The 16,027-nt window shown below is 40.9% G+C and overlaps 1 non-coding gene and 1 pseudogene across 1 annotated transcript; both read right to left on the bottom strand.

Moving 5' to 3' along the window:
* Positions 1-16,027, bottom strand: part of LOC138242338 (zinc finger protein 850-like) — a 1,462,105-nt pseudogene that overhangs the window by 798,512 nt on the left and 647,566 nt on the right.
* trnaa-cgc (transfer RNA alanine (anticodon CGC)) lies at positions 13,227-13,298 on the bottom strand. Its single transcript has one exon. It is a non-coding gene; the product is annotated as a tRNA-Ala (tRNA).

Below are 16,027 nucleotides of genomic sequence, written 5' to 3' on the forward strand. Positions count from 1 at the left end.
GGAAGGGAGAACAATCAAGGGTCAGCAGTGTGGACATAACAGAAAAAAACACACACAGATCATACACTGGGACGTAACAGTAGTCAATCAATGTAATAAACACACACCTAAATAATAACATGATGTACCAACAACATTTGGTTGTACATGAGATAATGGATATTTTCTGATAGAGAAAACAGGGACAGTTCATGTTAAATTTTCCCAAAGGTTGTGATTGTGCATTTGACAGACAAATAAAACAAGTGAAATCAGTCAGATGTTACTGTAACCTGGAGAGGATGAAGCCTCTCATTCTAAATGCAGGTCAGGAGGCAATGCCTCTGTGAGCTCGGATTACAGAGTTGATGTGTGATGATGAAACCTGATGATTATTGATTTTTACAGGTTCCTCCCTGTCAGCTCTAGACGGTGGAGTCCGGCTGTCAGGAGGAGAGAGTCACTGTGATGGCCAAGTGGAGGTTCACTACAACAGCACCTGGGGGAGACTCCTCCAGCACTCCTGGGGCTACAGAGAGGCCTCTGTGGTCTGCAGACAGCTGGGCTGTGGCTCTGTGGTGCAAGTATACCACTCCCCTGTGTTTGAGACAGGCGACAGTGCACTGTGTCTGACAGGTATTCAGTGCTCTGTAGTACAAGTCTGTAACTCCTCTGTGTATGGGACAGTGCTGTGTGTCTGACAGGTATTCAGTGCTCTGTAGTACAAGTCTATAACTCCTCTGTGTATGGGACAGTGACAGTGCTGTGTGTCTGACAGGTATTCAGTGCTCCGGGGACGAGTCTCACCTGGTGAACTGCAGTTCTCCACAGACAGTTAGCTGCAACACTGGACAGGATGCTGCCCTGCTCTGCTCAGGTAGGAGCCATTCAAAGTATTTTTTCAAAGTAATTTTTTTTAGATGCACATTGATATGTAGGACATTAAACACAAACCTAAAAATATTTGTCACAAAATATAACAACTGGACCTGTCAGCAGCAGTTAATATATTGTATGAAGTGATATTTGTTTTTATTTTAAGTCCATTAATATGGACTGGCAATAAACCAGTGATAAATGTATGAAATTTGAGTATGATTGTAGAAGAGATTCCATATATTGTTCAATACAGTCATCCCATACTGTAGAGATGCAGTGTTTAGTCATCAGGTTAATCCACTGCAGATCACAGATGTGAGGCCTGTGCTTCTAATTAATGAAGATCTCCTTTGTTGCAGTTGTAAGCAACAGAGATAAAAAATGAGAATATTTGCATGATAAGTCAATAGATTAATTAAGACAGCTGGGAACGATGAAAGCCTACAGCCTAAGGAAAGAAACATTTTATCTATTTCTTTTTTGAAAAGAATGATTGGTGGGCATTACCGGAAAGTATGGATGTAGATGCACTTACTACTTCATAAGCATTGAAAGTACTGGTACATAAAAATTATCTTTTTAGTTGTATTAATGATATATAATATATAATGATATGTAATATGATATATAATTATATATAATATATATGTTTTATAATGAATGAGCTGGATTTCCATTGATATAACAAGAAAAAAATATTAAAACATTCAGAATTTTAACAAATCCATTGGAAATGGAGTCTCAGGTTGTCACAGAATCCAGGGAAAATTTCCGCCTGGAAGAAAGTGCCCTTAAACATTTTGGGGTGCAATGTCTTGTGAAGTATAGACAGTAGAGGCCTGGACCAGGGCTTGAATTGAAGCTAAATCCTTGGATATTAAACCTGAATCATCAAATTTCTCGTATGTCCTACTGTGTGCTCTCACTCAAAAGAAATATGGAATGTTTTTTCATTTTCACCAACAAATAAAAAAATATCAAAAGCACTGAACTAGGCAGTGCTAAAGAGGCTATATATAGGAGTTAAGCAGTAAAAAAGAAGACGTCTTACTAACTGATTGCTAGCAAATAAGAATCTGATGAAATTGACATGCAGACAATGAAGATTAAACAAAAACTTGGTTTTTGCTCAGCATTGCCCCAAACAGCAATGATATCTCTCTAAGCCTCCGAATGGTCAGAATTCACTGACTAATAGCTATTTCTATTTGGATTTTCTACAGACAGTTAATTTGAAGACAGGCTAAAAATCCATAGTTTACCCCTTGTTATATAAAACTTTTTTCCCTTATAACTCTATAATCTGAAATCCTCCATGATGCGTAAACAGGCTAACCAGAGAATTACCACACCACCTATAATGATATATGTCTCTATATCACTGTCTCTCCTAGCCCAGCGCTCCCTCAGGCTGGTTGGAGAAGGAGGCGATTGTGCTGGGAGGCTGGAGGTTTATCACAATGGCTCCTGGGGGACAGTCTGCGATGACTCCTGGGACCTGGCAGACTCTCAGGTGGTATGCAGACAGCTCCAGTGTGGGATGGCCCTCAGTGCCCCAGTGCCGGCCTCCTTCAGCCAGGGAACTGGACCCATCTGGCTGGACGAGGTGGGCTGTCTGGGGAACGAGTCGTCTCTGTGGGAGTGTCCCTCAGCAGGGTGGGGACAGCATGACTGTGGACACAAGGAGGATGTGAGAATCCTGTGTTCAGGTAAGCGAGCTAAAAAAAATAATCCATATTCTCGAATTCCACATTGTGGATATGGTTTGCATTTAGAGTGTTTAAATATATCTTATTGAGAAAAATTCAATTCAGTACAATTCAGTTTTATTTGTATTTTTACAACGGACATTGTCACAATGCAGCTTTACAGATTTCCGGGCCTGAACCCCCAGTGAGCAAGCCTAAGGCGACAGTGGCAAGGAAAAACTCCCCTAGACTAAAGTAGGAAGAAACCTTGAGAGGAACCAAGGCTCGAAAGGGGGAGCCTATCTGTCACACCCAGTACACCTAGAGGGCACTCCACTTCTGTCCTGTTCCTAGTTCCCTGTGATTATTCATGTCTTTCTGGTGTGTCTTGTTGTGTAGCCTGTTTACTTCCTGCTTCTGCTCTGCTCCTCACTCAGCATTGAGGTTCGGATGTCCTGAGACCCACCTAGCTCCAGGTCACTCCTGTCCATGGCCTGAGGGCGTAGGTTTCTATACAGCATTTCGTGAACAGCTGAGCCCGTCCTGCTGCTACGCATAGGGTCTATTTTCGCTCTCCCGTCCCTTCCAACATCCGTGACACTATCCTCCTCTGGCCGGCACCGAGTTAATTAAAATAAACAGATATGAAAGTCATCTATATTATATTACATGGTGGAAAAGCAGACTGGTATTTTTAGTTCAGTAATGTATGGTAAAGTCCAGCAATGTCCGGAATGTTCAGTAGTTTCCTCTAGTTGAAATTTCTCTGGGAAGTTGAGTTCGACAGGTAGAAGGAGCTGGATTCTGGGCCTGGGCTTCCAAACAGTCCACCTCAGATTGGATGGATAGAAAAGAAATAAAGTGAATGACAATGAAAGCAGAAATTGGTAGGTTGCATGGCTTGCTTTTCCTAAATATATATCGGAAGGCTAGACTAAGCAAATATGTTTTTAACTCAGATTTGAACATTGGGAGTGCTTCTTCATTCCACACATCTGCGGGGAGGCTATTCCATAATTGGGGAGCTCTATAAGAAATTGCTCTGTTGCCAGCTGTGACTTTTTTAATTCCAGGAACAACTAGGTAACCTGCTCCTTGTGATTGAAGTGTACGAGAGGGATTATAAGGGACTAAAAGATCACTCAAATATTTTGGGCCAAGATCACGCAAAGCTTTGTAAAAAGAGACTAAGATATAGTTATGATACAGCTGGGAATACACATATTCACATCCCAGTAAAAATAAAAATAAAGAAAGAAAGAAACTCTGGCACTGAATGTGAATTCCCCTCCACTATTGAATGGGGATATATTTATCTCAGTCCTCCAGTAAGATCTAGGATCCAATCTTCAAATTTCTCACATCAATTGTCTTTCATGATTTTCTGCCTCAAATGTTTCATTTTGATTTGTTCCAAGAATGGCTTCCGGGCAGATCCTGATGACCCACACGGTGTTAAATGTCACCCTGAGCCTCGTTTTCTCCATTCATAGTGCAGCGCCACTCACCCTGAGCCACACATTCTACTTTCATGCCTCAGTCTTTTAGTTGCGCTGCTGCAAAATAGCCAAGCTGATCAGAATGACGTTTAGGATCAGAACCTGATCATGTAATGGGATTTTAAAGCTCTGTGTGATGCACTGTCCAGATTCTGAATGAACAGAACCACACACTCCTGTCACCTTCATGTCAGCTGTGTCATTGTACAGCTGTCCTTGTTTCATTACGTGAGTCAGTTATAACTGGATTAGTACAGGAAATGAGACTGGTTGTTGTTCACATTGTTTGCTTGTTGTTTCTTTCCAGTTCAGAACTAAACGTTGGGCTGTCTTGTCAGGGTTTGTTTCCTTTGACTTTCCCTGCTGTCTTGGCAGATCACACTCTCCTGAGGCTATCTGCAGGCTGTTCAGGACAGGCAGAGGTTTACTACAATGGCACCTGGGGCAGCATCTGTGCCAACAGCATGACAGACATCACAGTTGCAGTGATCTGTAAACAGCTTGGCTGTGGAGACAAGGGCACCGTCAGAGAGACAAACTCCAGGCTGAGCCCTGATCCCAAATGGCTGGACTTTGTCTCCTGTCACAAACACGACTCCACCCTGTGGCAGTGTCCCTCCTCCCCCTGGGGTCAGAATGACTGCACAGATCGGGAAGTGGCTGAGATCACCTGCTCAGGTACAGAGGGAAGAGTAATGCTCTGTGAATTAGTGTTTTGCCATTTTTAGAACAGACAAAAGCTTTAAACTGAATTCTTATTAATTTATCTCCAAACATGTATAAAATGAAATAATTATTATTAATCTTTGAAGGTCCTAGAAAAGAAGCTGACAGAGGCACTCCAGCCCTTCAGGAAGAGCAGCCTCAGCGGTACTGCCCAGGTGAGTTCAGTGTGTAAAACAGTCAGAGACACTGCAGCCCTGAGCTGAGGAACAGTAACCATACAGCTCTCTTCTAGAGCCACTCAATACCTCACTAACCTCTACTAACGTCACTGAGCTGAAGACACTCAGTAAGCTCTCTGCTCTCGTCTACAGTCACAGATCTAACGACACTGAATAACCTTTCTGTTGACTTTCAGTCCCACTGGCTCTGCGCCTGGCTGGAGGCACTAACTGCTCTGGCCGGGTGGAGCTGCGGTATGAGGGCTCCTGGGGGACAGTCTGTGACGACTCCTGGGACCTGCAGGATGCCCAGGTGGTCTGCAGACAGCTGGGCTGTGGTGATGCAGTGAGTGCAGCAATAGAGGCCTCATTCGGACCAGGGAGTGGTGCCATCTGGCTGGACGAGGTGAACTGCACAGGCAGTGAACTTCACCTGTGGGACTGCTGTCACTCTGGACTGAATCAGAGCGACTGTCGACACAAGGAGGATGCAGGGGTTACCTGTACAGGTGAGGAGAGTCTTAGAACTGTAGATGAACAAGGTAGCAGATCAATAGAGAAGTTAGACAGATGTCACCCATACTCTATCACTGCTTAATATCTAACTGAACCAACTAAGATCATCAGTCACAAGATTGGGATGTTTTGTAGCCCTGTGTATGAACAACACTAGGCTTTAATTCCAAACAAGATACCATTCATCCAGCAATCCTAGATTTGACCTCAAGGAACAAATGTAAAGATTTTATTTTTAAGACCACTGTGGATTCAACCTGCTGTAAAACCAAAGGCAAAATAATGACAGTTCTCCTATCTCTTTTACAGGTTTGTCAGAGACAACAGCCAGTCCAGCAACAGCTACAGGTGAACAGAAATCTTCCTTGTCATTGATAACTCCTGTCTTTCTGTCTCTTCAGATTCCCAGTGTATCTGTAGTGTCTCCTCTCCTCCTTAAGTGTGAAGATCAGTGTCTCTTCAGATTCCCAGTGTTGTTGTAGTGTCTCCTCTCCTCTCTCAGAGTGAAGATCAGTGTTTTCAGATTTCCAGTGTAGATCTTGTGCTAGTGTCCTCTCTTTCCACACTGATTTAATGACAGTCCTGATGGGTTAGATTGGGAATCCTTAACTATTCTTCATTGATCTTGGGTTCACCCTGAAGCCATGATAGCCACATATCGGAACAGGAGGAGAACAGGACATGTGTCGACGTGTATATGAGCCCAAGAGCACCTCTCCTGATCCCTGTTCATCCATTGTCTCCCCCTCTCTCAGGCAGAACCAGGACAACAACCCAGACACAGCCACTGGGAGGCCTGTCTGCCTCGCCCCTGGTCCTCCTGCTGCTGGGGGCTCTGCTCTTCGTGGTGCTGGCCCTGTTAGTGGGGCAGCTGATCCAGAACAGGAATCTGAGGAAAGGTAGGGAGGGAACTCTCCATCCACATAGTGACCTCTAGTGGTCAGTTCTGTCACTCACATGGAACTGATATTTATATAATCACCGTGAGGAATAAACCTGGTAGAGAAAACCATTTAAAGTATAAAAAAGATTATCAACAATTACAGATGGGGATATCAGGAAATTTGCAAATCCAGAAGCATAACATTTATGTGCTGTAATGTCCAAAGAAGGTTTAGTAGTCAATGTTTGATCTTGTACTCCTCTCCCTGCATGTTAACCCTGAGTGTGTTTTCTCACACAGCCCTATCTAAGGGAGCACTCGCCCCCTATCATGATGCCGTTTACGAGGAAATAGAGTACAAACTGGCCAGAGAGGGAACCTACAGCGCCCCCAGGAGAGGTGAGTGGAGAGAGTCTTCAGGAGTGATTAGTCTCCATCTTCTGAGGAAGATCTGAGGACTTAACACTTGTAGAAAATCTCACCATACTGGTTTTAAATCTGTAGAGTTTTCTTTCTCAACTGCTGTCAAAGTAAGTGAAGAAAAGCATCATAAACTCTGTGTTTCTGTTGACAACCTGGCTTCTCTCCCAGTAAGAGACAGTGCTGACTGACTGTAGGATTTTTTTTCTCAACTGGTGTCAAAGTAACTGACACCACAGTTCACAGTTCCTGATCTGCCTTATACACACAAACTCTGAGATACTGTTCACACCCTGGCTTCTTCCACAGCCAGTGGAAGACAATGAGTCTGCTGTCTGACTGCAGGTAATATTGATCTGTCCTCCTGTTCACAGGGAGATTCCTCTCTGACGAGCTGCCCTCTGGATACGATGATGTGGAGGACAGTGAGGGAGACCCAGTACCAGGTGAGGGGAGGTGGAGTCAGGGGGCTCAGTGTGGGAGTGAGGAGGTCTTCAGTCCAGTACTCACTCTCACCTCAAACCAGGATGCCATTTAGAGAACTTATGTAGAAAATCCTGAATTATATAAATATAACCACACGTGTTTCTTCAGTGTTGCCTCACACTAGCCTTATCTCAGCAAAACTAGACCTGGTCAATTCTGGGGTGGTAAACAGGGTGCTGCTCTAATTGGTTTTGATAGAAAAGGAGACTGCGGAAAAGCATGCTGTAAAAACTGCCTTTCAGATCAGATAAATCAGCAACCCTAGAGTTTTGGCTTAACTATACACCACAAAACATTTAAAATCACACTTTCCAATTACTTTGCAGCTCTATGGTCAAAGTAAGTCTGAGTCCTGAAGTGTAAATTCTCTGTCTCTCTGTGTGGTTCAGGAGACTCGATAACCTCTCTGAAAGAAGAGATCCCAGAGTACTATGATGATGCTGTAACTGTACCTCAGAGTCCAGATGCCTTGTCAGGTGGGTTATTTCAGTCCAATCACATGGGGAAACTCTGCACCAATCCCACAGAGTCTGAATCTCTCTACTATTTCTTGGATCTCAGCCTCTGAATACAGAGTCTGTACTATTCTCTACCAGTTACATGAATCTGACTCTCTCTCTGTGATCTAAGCCCTGATCACTCAGTCTGGGTCACTGCTGACAGTGTCCGGCTCCTCTTCAGTATCTCATGGGGTTCACATTACCACCCTCTCTGTCCAAATACAGCCAAACTTTCTCTGCCCTGTTTTCCTTCAACATCTTATTTGAAAATCTAGGAATTGTTTTACATTTATTACAGTTGTGAATAGGACTGGAAATCAGGTTCCCCCTGATCTCCTGTACTTTGAGCCTGGAGTTTTAGATCCTGTGTGATGTTGAGTTAATCAGTGTGTTCTGATGAGCTCCAGCAGTCCTGTGCTCTAGATAACTCAGTGTGCTGATGTGTGACAGTGAAGCTGTGCTCTGTGTGCTTTAGGAAAGCTGATGTCCTCTGTGAAAGAAGAGGCCCCTGAGTACTATGATGATGCCATCACTGTGCCCCAGAGTCCAGACACTGTGTCAGGTGAGTTATTATAAATAAGACTAAGGAGTACCCCCTGTACCAGCCCACAGTAGCCTTTGTCATTAGAAATTAGTCTCAACCTAATTTCATATCTGCAAATAAACACTACCTAGAAGAGAAAAGGTCTCTGACAGGCCAGTCTGTGTCAGAATGACAGAGCCATTCCTGACCTGCTCTTCTGTTCACAGGGAGACTCCTCTCTGATGAGACACCCTCTGGGTACAGTGATGTGTTCAGCAGTGAGGAAGACCCCACTTCAGGTAAAAGGGGCTACACCCAGGGGGCTCAGTGTGGGTTAGGTATTTCAGGGATGGGAAAGATAATCCATCTCTGTTGCACTGTCATCCAAGACAGGGGGGGATCAGGCATTTTGCAGTAGCAGTAGCTTCACTCTATCATGTCCTACAAGGATCAATAACAGCCAATAAGGACTGAGTGACCTGAATTGTACAAAGTTAGATCACAAAGATCACAGTGTCACTGAAACCCACCTACTGACACACCTAGCCAATCAGATTTAAATTGATTTAAATTGATCAGCAGCTGATTAATGATGAGTGAATGAGGTCTGGGCAGAACAAAGCTTTAGAAACCCCAAGACCAGGAATTCTGTTCTCTGACTGCAGAGAGAATTACTAGGCTCACAAATTACTAGGTCTTCTTCACTGTGGTTTTAGAGCATTGATACTTCATAAGTATAAGTGAATTCTACACTGAATCATCAATTCTTCCAAAAAGATACAATTTAATTAAAAAAAACCTATTAAACGCTTTTGAGTACAATATTGTTACATCTATTCTGTAAACTATAACTGTTAGTCGTCCACTAATAGCCATTGATATCAAAGCAGAGTACTTCTCAGATACAGTATGTTCTATTATGCTTATTGTTTGTTATGCAAATTATGATTATATCAATAAATTGTATATTGTCTGGTTAGAATACATGTGTGAGACTATAGATTATTATGTTTGATTAGTTTCTAAAAGTCTACAAGTACTCTCAAAATATACTGCTATAATTTCTTATTGTTACAGGAAATTAAAATCCCCATTCACTACACTATTGTGACTATGTAAGTGTTTTAAAAAATCTAGGTACACCTGGGTAAATTCATCAATTCCAATTCCAATTACAGTACATGGCTAGTGGCTGCAAAGCAAGGAGATGTTTGTTGAGATGCTGAGGTGTGAGATTCAGAGATCAAAGCAACCATAAAGTTCTGGGTAAATGATTGTCAATCAACTGTACAGGAATGATAGAAGGCGAGAGCTACTTCTTGCTTCTACTACTTGTCCAGATCAACTGGAAAGACCAGACTGGAGTTTAGTCTTTGAACCTCATAAAGAGAGCTTGCCTTTCTGTTGTTTTTAGAAACTTTTATTTCTTTTTTATATAATCCCTTAGTTAAAAAGTGCCTCTCCTGGCTAGTGGGAGCATCTTTAGAACAGGGAGATAGGTTCCCATTCATTTTGTAGCAATTGGGTTCACAAAGAAAGAGATTTAACTGTAGGTTATAATGTCTTTGGTTTAGAAGGTTTGGTTTATCTCCTTCTTTAAAGTAGGTGTTCTGTAAAAGCTGAATACTTGGTAGCAGTTTGAGGATTTTCTGGGTGTTTAGGATGTAGGTGTCTAAAACACCTTGTTAGCAAATTTGTAATTGCGTGTTGTATGTTTATGTTGTGTGTAGTGTTGTTAACAAATATTTAACTAATTGTCTCAACTATTACTTTTTTTCAATAAAGCTGTTCCAAAGAACAAATCTCTTATGTGCCTTTAACTATACCAAATGCTTGGGTATATTCTTGGCAAAATCTTTAAAAGTTGGGGGTTATGATTAATTTATTTTTTAATTTATCTACTCAGTCATTTTTGATATTCACAATTTTCATAATCCTAATATGTAACAATATTATTTCAATAACTGGCTCATTTGACAAATCATGAGTCTGTCTCTCTGTCAGGTGTCCTCCAGCCTGGCCCTGGAGTGGACAGGGTCCTGCCCACACTGCCCTCTGAAGAAGGAGCCCCTGCCCCTGACAGGACTGACTACGATGATGTTGGGGATGACTCTCAAGGAGAGGATGGGCGCTGTGAGACTGACAGAGCTGTCTGGGAGAACCTCCTCCAGCAGGTCTAGACACAGAAGAGCTTCACCAACAGAGTCACACAGTCTTACAACAGTTCTAAGAACTGAGACTGTCTGTGACCTGAGTCCACTTCACTCCACTGCTTCCACACTAGCACTGTCTGTCACCTGAGAGCTCTGACCAGTGAGTCACTGTCCTCATTGACTTTGTCTACAGGACCTGCAGTTTGTGTTTTAAAACAGGGAGACCTTAAAGTTCCCTATTCCATTCAGACTTTTTTCTTGTATAATATGATATGTTTCTGAAATAAAACGATTAATTGATATAGAATTCTGAATGTAACATTTCTGATGTGCAGAAATGTTTAGACATTTTCTTAACGTTTCCTTTTTAAAAATAAACTTTTTAAAATCATTTTGTCATTCATTTGTAATTTCTTAATTTTGTACAATTAAAGACTTTTAATTAAATATATAAGAAACCTTTGGCCACTCACAATGATAAAATCAACCCCAGAAGGAGAGAATGCCTAAATGTTTGTGATCAATTCATAAGTATGATTTAATCCACACAAGGAACAAAAGGCACTGTCGACAGAGCCAGACACAACACAACCAAAGAGACAACCTGGCTGTTATTTACATTCCCTTCAAATCAAAAGGTTAAGATAGATAGATACTTTATGGATCCCATGAGAAGAAATTGCATCTATCTATCTAAGACTCCTTGTCCTGCCTTCAGGAGCTGCTCAATTTAAAACGCAGCATCCCACAGCACTGGAGACACCCCAATATTCACTTTATACTGCACCTCAAACCATAGGTATTTTATAGCACCCAGATTGACCAGTACAGAGCACTAGATACAGTAAAACATCTTCATATTTGAAAGAAATGTGAGTGTTTTGCACATTTCAAGCTACAACAAGTAAACATTTGAGTACCTAAGTCAATATCACCTGGAATGATCAATAATAACCAACATCGGCAACTTCCAAGAAAATCATTTTCACTCATTGAATTTGATCTTCATACTCACCTTGCATTCTCAGCTATAATACTTCAAAATTACACTGCAGATTTGGTGGAAAACTTCACAAATCTGTACAATTGTATTTTAATATCTTGGTATATGTACCTTCATTTTAATATACATGTAAGCATAAATGCTGTTCAGTATATTGTACTTTTGTTGTACTTTTTAAAACATTTTACCTGAGGACGCAAGGGGACTGTTATATCTTGTGATACATGCAAGACATCTGTAAAATAAGGTGAAATTTTAATAAAATTGGTGATTAAAAGAAAACCACAATTTGTATGATATTATCCCTCGATATCGAAGACCAATTTAAGGATTTGAAGAAACTATCAAAGAAACAGCAGCAATAGCAGATGATTTGGGTTTTGAACCAATGATTACACCTCAATAATCAATTCGTCCTCAAAAAATGAAGAGACAGGCATGTTTTGAGCCTCATAATGATCCTCTTCTGGATCCACAAGAAACGTGTTTTGGATGTACTTATAACTTCCATCGAAGAGAGATCTCATCAGTTGCATACAATTGAAACTTGACTTTTTGGATGGTATTGAAAATATTTTAAAAAAATAAAATAAACAATTTTCCAAAGAAGATCTCATGAAGTATTGCCAGGATCTATTCTTAGCGTTTGGTAGTGATAACACTGCTGATATTGATGGAGTAGAAACGTACGATGCGTTGATAGGATTTCTGAAGCGAGAAGTCCTAGAATGCCGCCTATAAATGAGCTAGGATTCATACCAAGAAATACTTTTTGTTTCCCACCCAGAAGGCTGCTATTGCATTACCAGTTTTGGTAGCTTCTGGGCGCGATTTTCCAAAACCGAAACTAATAACAAAGTTATTTAAGATGCACCATGTCCAAAAATTGTAAATCGAGACTAGTATTACTACAGAAGAAAATATTTAACTGAAATATTAATAAGACTATGTAAGTATAAAAAGTAGAACAATTCAATTTATATAACTTATTTTTTTTATTCTTATTAGAAATGGGCTTACACACCGGAAGACACTAACGTTTATCTTCGTTAGAGTGTGTGAATAACAGTTTAACCCAAAATGTTTGTAATTGTGATTTTGTTAAAATGCAATAAATCGTCTATCAGCAGTAAGAAATTATTAAGAAAGTAAGAAATTGTTTTATTTCACAAACGGTAAGACGTGAAGAGAGTTTACAGTTCGTATCCTTCGCTTGGTCTTAACGTAAGCGTTCAGGATCCAAGCCCGTGTGTGGATGGTTGTGTTTCTTGAATTTCTTGTAATCATCAAAAGTCGTTGTTTAGTCCTTCAGTACTTTCTCGAGTTGTACCATGGATATTTTAAACGATTAATACTAGTCATGCTCTTTTGCCTTTTCCTTCACATATGGAAAAAGTTCAAAGTGTCCTTATGGCTGTGCTCCACATCTACACGAGAGCACCTGTAACAGTACAGGACACGCAGTGAGGAATTCGCGCAGCTTTCAGTTTAGTGCGGAGTCCAGAGGGAGGACTCACTCGCTGAATGATTTCTCAAGAAATCCCGGGTGAGATTTAACAGGTGATTTCTTCAACAGCCACGACAAGTGTGGAGACGTTCTCTGGATTTCCTGAATATGACGTTAAATTAGTTCAAATCATTTGGTAGTTAACAGAACTAAATGCTTTGGAGGTACATTTAAAACAGCAGAGCAACACTGTAGCACTTCGTGTGTGACTGAACTTAATTGTGTAAACCTGTCTCTCTATGAACACCAACAAAGAGTTCTCACTCAACAGAAGATTTTGATGTGAGCACAATAATATAAAGCACTTGGAGATGCCAGGGATTGAACCCGGGACCTCATACATGCGAAGCATGCGCTCTACCACCGAGCTACATCCCCAATGGTGTGGGCTCATGGAGAATGCCTGCAATTTCCCACTTTCGTGTTTCCTCTACTACAGAGTAAATTCATGGGAATGAAGAAATAAGGAAGGAAAAATAATCACATTGAAGCTTCCAGAGACTGGGCAAAAATGAATCAGTTATTTTTATATCCAGTCACACGGGCGACGGTGGTTAATTCCTCAACGGGGGAGTGCTTTTTTACCTCCTTACTCTACTGTCTTTCAATTCTGTTTTCTTTGAAAGCTTTTTGCATCTTTTAAGTGCTCTCGGTTAAACTACGCATAGAACAACAGCAGTACTGATGATTTTCATGGACCGATGCACACTTCTTCTGTACAACTCCAGTGATAAAGCCCTGTCTGTAAATATTGTAGAAGAACGAAAAAGGGCGAAACAACGCTCCAACCACAGGAATGGTAACCGGAAGGATCGTGTTCTTATTTAATATGTCATTTTGAGATGCCTTGTCAACGCAGACAGGCGTTAGAGCTGAACAAATAATGTATAGTGGTGGTTGTAAACATGGAACATGTTATTTCTATACCAGGATGAAAGGAGCAGACTCTTAAACTCTTTAACTCTTAAGTTAAAAGAGACAAAAACGACACCTAATCACAGCTAACATTAATTAAAATGACATCACAACAGCGGAGCCTTGAGTGAATCAAATTCGTTTTCAGTGAATGTCTGTGTCTTCATCACTTTGACCGGGGTAAAGTAAGCTTGATGTTCAAAAACGATTTTGGCACGCCTGTAGCGTTTTTATGAAACAATTGCTTTGTATATACAATTGCTCTGTGTATAAAGTACATTGTGAATGTTCTCACAGCCTTCAGTTTGTCTTTTTATTCCACGCACGAATATTCTTGTGTCCATATCACATATCATATAACACAGAACGCCTTCAAACCAAATGCATTTTAAAGACCACGACTCACAACCCCTCCATAAACATATCAGTGAGCTAATTATCCTTTTCTGACAGTCGGGGTTTTGATTGATGCGCAATTACGCACCATCTGGAACACTGGGGGACCGCTGTATACATACATACGTTCACAACGCAGAAATACTGCTCAATAGAGTTTCATGCGAAAAACCCATATATGACCATAGGAAGCAGAACAGCAGTTTCCAATTACCCAGACTGTCAGCACGGGAATAAAGCTTTGTTTTATTTCTGAAACCCTTTCTTTATTTCCTGTTTTCATTCTGCGGGAAAATTCCTATTCTTTACTCAACAGCTTTTTAAAAACAGCACCCATGATGTTCAAATCATGATGTCCATGATTGTTTACACAGAAGACTGGCAGAGCTTTGGGTTGTGAATCTCTTTTTCTCATGGTTTTATTGAATGTGGCACCGTGCACTAGGATAGGGGGATGCTGTTCACAAGCCAATAGCATTTAAACCACAGCACCCACAATGCTGCAAGTAAGTGTTTTACACACTAAGCAGGTCCTCTGACCTTTCCCAGCCTTGCTTTGGGTTGTGAGACCTCTTTCAGTTTTTGTTATGATTTTTTCAATACGGCACCTATTAGACACGCAATACACTGGGATAGGGAGGTCCTCTTCATGACTCAATAGCATTTGAAGCACAACATTCACAATGCTACAACCAAGTGTTTTACACAGCAGACAGCCCCCCTCACCTCATACAACCTTGCTTTGGGTTGTGAAAGTGTTCTTAATTTTTTTATGATTTTTTGAATATAACACTACAGGTAATATACTGGAATAGGGGGGTCTTTTTAATACATGGGGTACATGGGGATAGCGCCTTAAAAGGTGGCTTCTCAAAGCTCTTTACAGAATGACAACAACAATAAATAAAAATACACAAGATAAAACACAATTACAATATATAGAGGAGACCGTGAATGGTGGTACTAAGAAAAGCAGAGGGGTGAAGAATGGAACCAGTTCAGTAAAGGCTTTTCTAAAGAAGAGGGTTTTGAGTCTGGATTTGAAGTAGTTTAGAGAAGGTGACTCTGTGATATCCTTGGGGAGAGAGTTCCAGGGCTTGGGGGCATAACAGGAGAAAGCCCTGTCACCCACAGAATGTAGATGGGCTTGGGGAACAGTTAGGAGAGCAGAATTAGAAGAGAGAAGGTTGCGAGGTGGAGAGTAGGGCGATAATAGTTCAGACAGGTACTGAGGTGCCAAGCCATGCAGAGCCTTATAGGTGAGCATGAGAAATTTCATGTGCATTTTTTCCCCTCTGTAACAAGAAACATGTGCACTCTGAATTGAGTGGGTGTCAAATTTGTAAACCTGAAATTATTTTTTGTTCATATAGTCATTAAGATCCAAAAGACTTGGACAGAGATTCAACGAACCAAGGTATAGAGACTGAGTGTCGAGCGAGCAGGAGCGGTGAGGAAGGAGACTGCGAGAGCATAGATATAGATACTTTACACAAAGTACAGACAGTGCATCAAGACAATATACTGTACAAACAGTAGACAACGTACAAGTAAACAATCCAGACATGTAAACAGTGACTTCAGATGTGCGGAATAAATAAGAAATTAAGGTAGATGTTTCTATTAAATTAACGGTATTCGAAATGTTGTAAAAGAAAAGCAATTTGTTTTGTAAAAAAATGAGAGATTATTTTTATTTTATACAGGAAAGGTGTGCGTGTCAAGTTGATCTTTTCGGAGTGCACCATTTGAAAATATAAATTGGAAGTTAGTTTGGATAACTCCTGATGGATATT

This window comes from Lepisosteus oculatus, chromosome 14 (assembly GCF_040954835.1).
Source record: "Lepisosteus oculatus isolate fLepOcu1 chromosome 14, fLepOcu1.hap2, whole genome shotgun sequence".
Taxonomy (NCBI): domain Eukaryota; kingdom Metazoa; phylum Chordata; class Actinopteri; order Semionotiformes; family Lepisosteidae; genus Lepisosteus; species Lepisosteus oculatus.